The following is a 9,331-nucleotide window of genomic DNA, read 5'->3' on the forward strand; positions in this document are numbered from 1 at the left end:
CAAGATTAATACTGCATATAAGACTCAGTTACTAGCCTATGTGCTAGCCAACAAAGCGCGGTTCCCCGATGAATTTGTATTAGTGATGTGCAACTCACCTCAGTTAATTAAAATTTGTCAAAACTAAGAACAAAGACACAAACTCAAAATACAAGACAAGAAAATAGTATACTGTAAGAATATTACTTTATTAAGTTATTCTGTCTGCCTGTCTCTCTGTGCCTCTGTGTTTCTCTTCTCTCTGAGTGTCTCTCTCGCTGTGTGTGTGCACACGCGCTCATGTGCGTGTGTGTAAAAGAGAAAGGGGGGAGAGACCCCACCTGTGCAGAGGTCAGAGGAGAGAGCCATGTGAAGCTGTTTCTCTCCCTCTGTCTGGACGTGGGCTCAAGGGTCTGACCACGGGTGGTAAGAATGCACATCCTGCACCTTACCCACGAAGCCATCTCCAGGCCTCTGGACATTATTTTACTTTATAAAAGAGTCAGTCTAGCAACAGCACTGTAGGTCAAGTGTGCCCCAGTAGTGGTGCACAGAGGCTGGCTGTGAAGGCACAATGAAGAAGCCTGAACTCAACAATCCGCACACAGACTACCCTTTTCCCTTCTCATGGCCATCTTTAAATCAACGTTTTTTCCTCTGCTTCACAGGATGCTCTACAACTCTACCATCTACATGTATATTTAAAACAAAACTTGATTTCTATATGTATATATGACAAATTGCAACCCCCAAAGTGGAGTATCTCCAGAAAACTCTCCTAGAGGAAGAGAAGACCACCCTCACCAAATGGAAAGCACAGGCAGTCATCCATGCAATGGGTCTTCTCAGCCTGGGGGGGGATGCTCAGAAACCAAGGTGAGCTTTTATTACAATAGAAATGGAAAGTCCTGCCTGCAACCCAGATTCTATCGGAAATGGCAGGGGGATTTTATAGGAAAGTCTTCAGTAAGACGGTATAATGCATACGACTAAAGGCATCCGCTCAATGAATAGCAGAGTTGTAAGTAGCTAAATCCTGGACTTCTGGTTGCCTGGATTCAAATCCCAGTTCCAGCAATGACTGTGTAGCCTGGGTAAGCCATTCACCCTCCACGAACCTCAGTTTCCGTGTCTGTAAAGCTGGGGTAACGGCTCTTACTGGGACTGTAGTAACGACTGAATGAGCCATGGTGGATGGAAACCCAGTGATCAGCACGTGCTACGCAGTTAACAGCTCTTAGTAGTCTTCTAATTAAAATAAAACCTACTATAAAACAGATAAGAAAATGCACAGCACCTACACAATAGTTAATAAGTTATATTACAGTTGCTCACTTTCTAACACCCGCCCGTCCCTCACACAGCCAGCAAACACAGAATCATGGAAGCCACAAAGTGAGTCACTGTTTAGATGGTTACTATTCAGTAGAGGCCAGAGCTCAGCTTACTCATCATCAGCCTATGGTAGGAAGGGGCACATTTCTCATTACGCCGTTGCTAAAGCTATCAGAAGAAAAAATCATTTGGGTAAATCAACCCTAGGACAGTCAAAAGAAACCAAAAAGAGCCAACTATTGGGTAAGTACAGTACTTCAATCCATCTCTCAAATCCCTTACTTGCACGGGGAAGGGGGAAGGACAGGGTGACAAGACATTAAACATGAGCAATTCAAAATGCCTTAGCTCCTCGAGGTTCCATGTTCTACCTGAGTGCTGACTGCAAGTAATCCTAAGTGTTACACTTGGCCGTTGAAGGATGCTTTTAAAGATTGTTTTTTTATTATGAGTATGTGTGTGAATGTGTGTGAGGAAACCAGAAGAGAACGCTGGATCTCCTGGAGCTGGAGTGACAGGCCGTTGTGAGCGGCCATGTGGGTGCTGGGCACTGAACCTGGGTCTCTGAGAGAACCATAGTACACACCCTCTTAACCCTCAGCCATCTCTCCATCCCTTCAAATTATTGTTAATTTAACCAATGAGGACTAGGGCTATCACCCAGTGGCAGGACATGTTTATAATCCATGTGAAGCTGTGGAGTTTTGTGTCTGCTCACTACAGACAGGCCAAGTCAATGCTCTTGACTCCAAATCATAAGAACCTAAGCAACATCTGCAAATGAAGCCCCTCTCTCTAAAACCTAAGCCTTGACGACGCATAGACTCTTAATGTCTGAATCCTCAGTCCCCCCACATCCTTCTACTTATGGGGGGAGCAAACTGTCACTGTCGGCGGCAGCCACCAGCATCACTGCACAGGCTTCTGGGATGATCCACTGATTCGCTCTCATTGCAAAGTGGCCTTTTTATCTAATTTAAAAGGAATAAAGCTGTCTAAAATAATTTTTTTCTCGGTAGATGAAAATTAATTCATTATTATCCTTTTCAGCCAGCAATAACTTGTGGTTGCAGAGCAGAGGGAAAAAAAAAAAAAGAGCTGGGTGATTTTAATCAGGGTTTGGATCCCAGCCCTGCCCTGCAGCACACTCTAAGATGTGAAGTGTTCCAGCCTCACATTCCAGTGAGAATGAATTTTTATGTGAGTAGGCCCCGTGCTAGGTGCCACCTCACTTTACACACAGGGCAAGCATGTCCAAAGTATATACTTCTTTCAACTACACTAATTAAAGTAGCATCCTTGGAAAAACTGATCAATTATCAGCTAACAACATCTAAGAAAAAGTTTATAGTGATACCCATGGAATAAAACAAGAGGACTACAACTTATGCACAGATGAAATACAAATCTCTCTCTCTCTCTCTCTCTCTCTCTCTCTCTCTCTCTCTCTCTCTCTCTCTCTCTCTCTCTCTCTCTCTTTCTCTCTCAGTACTCACAATGTAACCTGTCTTTGAAAAGAGGAAACAGTGTATCCTCACTTGGGAGAGGACTTTAGACTCTGCTCCAGCATTCATTGTACCACAGGGTTAGACAACAGACTTACCCTCTCCAGGAGTACAATGTGACTATCTACTGTCTGAGTTTGCTTTCTAGTGCTGTGATAAAGCACTGGGTAGAAGCAACCTGGGGGGAGGTGGGGGGGGGGGGCGACTTACAGTCTCAATCACACACAGCTCATCACTGAGGGAAGCCAGGACAAGAAATCAAACAGGCTGGAAATGTTTCTCTTCACAGTCCTGGACGACAGGTGACCCGCCAGTGGCCTTGGTGTTACTACCACAATTCTGCTCAAAATAATGCCCAATATCTGACAACCTTGTCAAAGACCCATTTAGATCCTACAATGCCCCAGAGTCTCAATCTGTGGGAGAGGCTTTCCAAATCCCTGCCCTACGAGGCTTATAGTTTCAGGGTTCCCTTAGCACCTGTGTCTTCACTGCCAATTTCTGCCTCAAAGAAAACTCTGAACTCCTCTTGGTCCTTATGATCCCCATTTTTAAGGCCTCTTGGAATATCCCGTGAATGATGGGATAATTAGCTTATACTTGTGAAAATTCTTCACGCTCTATTGATTGTACACAGCACTATGTGGCCTAAATGAACATGTCAACAATTCGACTACAGAATCAACCGCAGAATTTCCAGCCTGAACCTGTCACTCCCTAAAACTTGACGAATCAGTGCCCTCCTCAACTGCTCTCCTGCCTAGTCCCCTGAGGCAGGGTCTCCCCTTGAACGTGGCCTAGACTCTCTTGGCTAGGCTGGAAGCCAGCAAGCCCTAGGAATCCTCTGTCCCACTTGGAGCTGGGATTACATGGGTGCTGGGATCAGAACTCTGATCCTCAGAGCTACACAGCCAGTGCTGCTAGTCACTGAGCCATTTCTCTAGCTCCCTTAAAATAAATCTTTAAATATAATAATAATACACACTGGCGATGCACTCATCCACTTTTTTTCTGAGGAACCCTAACTGATACACTAAAACAGCAAAAGCCAAACGGGTACTTCTTAAAGTCAGTTGATAAACATCTCCATCTTTCTAACTGTTCAACTATGACAACATGTTAAAGAAATGCTCAGTTTGCTATTTCTAAGAATGCAATACCAACACATTAACAATGCTATTATCTCACTATGATCATTAATGATTAATCACTAGCATCGACCCAAATCAGCCCTGACTCAACACAAGCTTTAAGGCGTAGTATAAGCACAGAAAACCAAGCTAAAAATCATCATTTGCAAATGAGTAAGAAAATAGATACAAAAATATTCCACAACAAGGAAAAATGATACAAAAATATTCCACAAGAAAAAAACCTTCCTACCATAAGGAGATAAAAATATGTGTAAAAGAAGTCAGTTTAAACATCAGTCATACTGGGATGGAGAGACGGCTCAGCGGGTAAGAGCACTGGCTGCTCTTCCAGAGGTCCTGAGTTCAAATCCCAGCAACCACATGGTGGCTCACAGCCATCTGTAATGGGATCTCTTCTGGTGTGTCTGAAGACAGCTACAGTGTGCTCATATAAACAAAATAAATCTTTTTTTAAAAAATTAGTAATACCAATACAGGGAATAAGATCAATGCAGAGTTCCTATACAAACTGACAACACAGGAAAAGGATACGTCTCTTAAATTGCAGTAACACCTGGAACTCCCAATAGCAATGAACATTTGGTAATAGTATAGAATGCTGTCCACTTCTTAAGTGGACACCTTGGTATATTTTATGCCAAGTATAAAACATACACCATTAGCAAGTTATACACAAATTTCCCTATAAAAATGATCAGCTCTTTCTCAAAGACAAATACTCGCAGGATGCCTCCAGTTTTTCTCCTCTTGGCCTCAGCATAATGGACTGCACCCTTCTTAACGGGACTCTGCCGTCCGTGTGGAGGCTCTGAATCCCCTTTGAGTCACTGAGGCCTGAGTCATTGTGGTCACTATGAAAAAAAGAGACTAGTTCAGTGAGAGAGGGGGGGACAAAAGCTGAGCGTAAGAGACGGATGGAGTCTGTGTCAGCCATGCTGTGTGCTGTGCTATCTCCTAGGCCAAAAAGCTGTGTTCCCCCAGAGCATCCAGTCCTCTGGGCTGGATCAAGTGGCCAGGAATGGCTCTCTAGCTAGGATAAGCAGGTAGCTGACAAAGTACTAGATAATAATAAAACTAATAGCCAAAAGGCATGGAACCAACAAACTCAACTGCTTGACACATCACCAATTGGTAACTACTCAAATTGGAATGCATGCAGATGCAGGCTGTTTGAATGATCATGATCTGGGCAGCTCTTCCTCAGCAGGCACACAGCATGCCGCAGAAATAGAAGGAAGGTGTGAACCCATACACACAAATAACTAGCAACGCTCTGCAGCTAATCGAAAGTCCTCAGGAACATAGCTGACCGTGAAACACAGCTAAATTATACAGAATGCAAAGAACTTATCTAAAGGGGAAAGCTAAGCAATTATTCAATCATTTCCAGCAACAAATAAGCATTCCAATGATCCCCCAAATCCAAGGCAATCAGACTTCGGACAGGACTCTCAGCTCCACGGCTGGGAACCTACCTCAGAAGACAAGCAATGCTTCCCTTTCCGGGATGAACTCTTCCACCGCCCATGAACTATAAAGGCTCACATATTCCCAAGAGCTTTTTCTCTTATAAAAGTGAAGGGAATGGGGGCTGGGGGGGCTCACAGGTTTTAAATCAAGATTAGATAAAGTTAAGCCTTATCAGATAAGCAACAAGTCTACCTCAAAAAAAACGAAATTAAAGGGCCTGGAGAGATGGTTCAGCCATTAAGAACACTGGCTGCTCTTCCAGAAGACCTCAGTTTGATTCCTAGCACCCGCATGGCAGGCAGCCCACAACTCTAGAGACAGGCACTGTGATGCCCTCTTCTGGTCTCTGAGAACAACAGGCCCACATGTGGTGCCCAGACATACATGCAGGCAATAACACCCACACGCATAAAAATAAACAACTTAAAAAGGAAATGAAGAGATGCAAAGAGAAATCAACCCAACAGTTAGCCCCATAACTTCAGAACACTGCCTTCAATGTCTTCATTAATATGTTAAAGCACTATTTAAGGTACGTCTGCATTACATCAGCTGTGCCACCCAACAAACCTTTCTTATAATAACCTGTCTCACTGCAGCACAAATCTCAAGTAAGTCAGTGAGATACCCGGGTTATGGATAAATGCACAGTGCTTTCTGGTTGGTTTGTATGTTTGTATTTGTTTCTTCAAGTAGTTCAGGTCAGACCACCAAGTAAGATATAAGTTACCAGTACTGGCAAATACCGGGGAATAAAATTAAGACTGTAACTCTTGGGAAGGGAAACACTTGAAGCAATCAGTATACACCAGCCTCCATCAGTGACAGTACTCTAGCTTTGCCTAGTTGTGCTCAGTGTGTGGCAAGAATCCAATCTATTTAACATCTAAAAATGTGTCACCCCATTGAGAAGCAAACAGTAAGTCATAAAGTGCAAACATGAAGGTGCAAGCTTTGTCCAGATACTTACAAGTTCACTCCACGACAAAGGAAGTGAGACAACCTGAACTCCGCAAGGTGGAGAAGAGCCTAAAATGAAAACTTCAGTGGGCTTGCTTGTCTGAATCAAAGACCTAAAGTCCTATGGTAGCCTGAACGGGAGCTAAGTGAGTAAGAGTTCAGGTTTTCCCTACGAATGTTGGGTTTTCCCCTCCGAAGACCACTGGAAGAGGGGAGAAGTCTTAAGAGAAAGAAAGCAATGTATTGCAAAGAAAGCAATGCTGAGCATGCAAGCCTCGGCTGCTCATCTCGCAGATGAGTTAGGTCAAGACGTCCTTCTCATGTTTAACCCCGAGGGTGAAAAGAGCTGCCTCTGGAGCGTCTCCCTGCAAGCCCCCCAAGGCCATCTCGGGCCACCTTCCCTATGAGCCTGGGGACGCGGACACACCCCCATGGAAGATGTCACCTCGGCCTCCTCAGCCCCTCACAGCCACCCTCCACCGCCAGCCGTCCTCACCCCGGGATCCCTGCTCTCCCGTCGCGCCGACTCCCGCGTGCCTCCTCGGCCTCCCCGAACCGCGGGGACGCAGCGCCGAGAAGCATCCACACCGACCACGGGCGTCCGGGACACTGAGGCTCCGAACTCTGCTCCAGCCGGAGCTCGCGGATCCTGGCCCGGAGCCGCGCTTCCGCCTGGCGCGGGCCGCGGTCGCCAGCGGGACCGGAAGTCCCGCCTCCGGCTATGTGCCCAGGCCTCCTGCTACTCAAAGCTGCTGCAGCTGGGCTGGGGTGCAGAGGCACATGCATCTCCTCTCTGTCTCCATCTTAGCTGTCACTTAGCCAGTCTACAAATGCTGGATCAGATGACTCTGACACCGACCTCTGAACCCACATTCTGGTTGAAAGTTGAGCTAAACAAAAGCAGTAGCTAATCAGACACCACGAAGGACTAGGTTTTATTTAATCCATTCAGACTGTTTCTTTTCTCCATCACTCATGAAACAAGAAAATGGTAGACGGAGAGAACCACACCTTGACACACTGTCTAGTTATCTTTAGCTCTTGTTTTCTGTTAAAATCTACTTTCATGTCAGGACTCTGAAGATAGCTGAGAGGCATTGAAGTCAAGGCTGGGGACTCTTGTATCTCCTTATCCTTCACAATGTGGCAATTTTGAATAATTCTCTTTTTCTGCTTTTTAACTATTAATTTGGGTCCTTTCATTGGCTTACTGAGGATAGGTGGCTGAACCTGGTGTGTTGGAGGACAGGCTGTAACCCTACAAGAAGCACAATGTGTAACACAGCAGAGCTGTGGGAATGGTATGGTGTGTAGAGTTGAGCAAGAAGACGGACTATAAATAACAATTTCAGTTGAGACTGAATTAAAGAACAAATAAGAGTTAAAGTAGGCAAGGACATGCATCGCAGTATACCAGAAAGTAAGAGCCTGTCTTGTTCAGGCAACTGCATAGAAGTACAGTCAATTAAAGTCCAAGACCTCAAAGGCAAGAAAAAAACATAGACAAGACCAGATGTTGCTGTACTTTTGTAGTGGTTTGTAGATTTGGCCCACAGGGATTAATACTATTAGGAGATGTGTCATTGTTAGAATAGGTGTGGCCTTGTTGGAGGACATGTGTCCCTGTAGGGGTAGGCTTTGAGGACTCCTAGTGCTCAAGCTCTGCCCAGGATGAAAGAAAGGCAAAATGCAGAACCCTCAGCTCCTTCTCCAGCACCAGGTCTGCCTGGATGCTGCCATGTTTCCTGCCATGACGGTAATGGACTGAACCTCTGAAACTCTAAGCCAGCCCCAATTAAATGTTTGCCTTGGTCAAAATGTCTATTCACAGCAATGGAACCCTAACTAAGACAACTTTATACCAAATATTTTAGCTTCAAATTTCATACAGCAGAGTCAATGGAGTCACCATTAGAATAGACAAAACAGTGGATCCTGGGGTTGCCCAGAATGACTGTCCTAGCTAACAAAGAAAAGAAAAATCCGAGACTGGGCGTTTTAGCTCAATGATTATGGTACATACCAACTCGCATGAGGCCCTGGGTTTGCTATCCAGCATCCTACAAACTGGGCATGGTGATGCAGGTGTGGAAATGTAATACTCAGGAGGAAGAAGCAAGAGCATCAGAGGTTGCAGGGCATCCTGAACTCCATAGCCAGGGTGAGGCCAGCCTGGGACACGTGAGATAGAAAGGGAAGTACAGGAATCAGAGGGAGGGCGCTGAGGAAAATAAGAATCTGTAAGATGCCATGCGTAGAATGCAGTCTTCCCTCCAACAACCACACCCAGATGAAACACACTGAGTGGCTACTAACCCTGCCCCCAAGGCTCCAATCTCTGAGGTTGCCTCAACCAAGAGAGATGCCAAGCAAGTGAGGAACCAGGGAAGGGGAGGCTCCAGGGACAGCAGCGAGGGCTGTTGGTTCTGCTACTATTTTCTATTCACAAGCAGTTTCAAATATACTCTTGGCATAGCAAGCTCCCCTAGCCCCTTCCTTCCTGTTCCTTTTAAAACAAGATTTCACTGTATAATGCAGTCTAGCCTTGAACTCATGACCCACCTGCTGCACCCTGGATCAAATATATACAGCTCCTCATCTCAGGAACTTTGAGGATGGCATAGGGGCACATAGCGAGAAGATGGCCGTTCAAACTGAACCCCACGCATGGCAATGTCCTAAAAGAGAAAGCTCTATGAGCAAACGCCTCTGCTAAGCATCAAAGTTTCCTTTGATTCCCTCTGATTCCTTCACTTTCCTTCCTGTATCATGTGTCCCAGGCTGGTCTCACCCTGGCTATGGAGTTCAGGATGCCCTTCAACTACTGATCCTCTTGCCTCTGCCTCCTGAGTGTTAAATCTCCACGTGTGCAACACCATCCAAGGTGTCCTGTTTGCTTTGATTACAAGAAGTACCCATATATGTTTC

At 45.4% G+C, this 9,331-nt stretch overlaps 1 protein-coding gene across 2 annotated transcripts in view; it reads right to left on the bottom strand.

The window, feature by feature from the left end:
* The window catches only part of Disp1 (dispatched RND transporter family member 1), a 130,136-nt gene extending 123,053 nt beyond the window's left edge, over positions 1-7,083 (bottom strand). For both annotated transcript variants that reach the window (XM_021158768.3, XM_021158753.3), the window contains exon 1: positions 6,900-7,083. The gene's annotated coding sequence lies outside the window, so the exon portion shown is untranslated. The remainder of the gene's footprint in view (positions 1-6,899) is intronic.
* Positions 7,084-9,331: the final 2,248 nt, after the last annotated feature.

This window comes from Mus caroli, unplaced genomic scaffold, assembly GCF_978045245.1.
Source record: "Mus caroli unplaced genomic scaffold, Mus_caroli_1 scaffold_1, whole genome shotgun sequence".
In the NCBI taxonomy this organism is placed as follows: domain Eukaryota; kingdom Metazoa; phylum Chordata; class Mammalia; order Rodentia; family Muridae; genus Mus; species Mus caroli.